Genomic DNA, 528 nt, shown 5'->3' on the forward strand with positions numbered 1-528 from the left:
GGCGGGTCTCGAACCCACAGGCTCAGGCAATCCACTCACCTCAGCCTCCCAAAGCACGGGATTACAGGCTGAGCCACCGAGCCCGGTCAAAAGTATAGACCTTTTAAGATAGGAAAAAATTATTAAAATTGTAATACTCAATATATACCGATAACAAAAGATAAATACAAGTCTCATTTGACTTCTGCAATTACAAGAGGTGCTCTAAGTGGTTACTATCAGCATCCAGATATTCCTGATTATGGCGAAATAAAAGTAATAAATAGGCCGGGTGCGGTGGCTCAGCCTGTAATCCCGGCACTTTGGGAGGCCGAGGCTAGAGGATTGCCTGAGTCCACGGGTTCAAGACCAGCCTGGGCAACCTGGGGGGGACCTCGTCTCTACAGTAAATCACAAGAACTAGCCCGACGTGGTGGCGTGCATCTGTAGTTCCAGCTTAGAAGGTTGAGACTCGGTGGCTCAGCCTGTAATCCCGCGCCTTTGGGAGGCTGAGGTGAGTGGATTGTCTGAGCCCACGGGTTCGAGACC

The sequence above is a fragment of the Carlito syrichta genome, unplaced genomic scaffold (genome assembly GCF_000164805.1).
Source record: "Carlito syrichta isolate Samal-C Ts95f unplaced genomic scaffold, Tarsius_syrichta-2.0.1 Scaffold302026, whole genome shotgun sequence".
In the NCBI taxonomy this organism is placed as follows: Eukaryota; Metazoa; Chordata; class Mammalia; order Primates; family Tarsiidae; genus Carlito; species Carlito syrichta.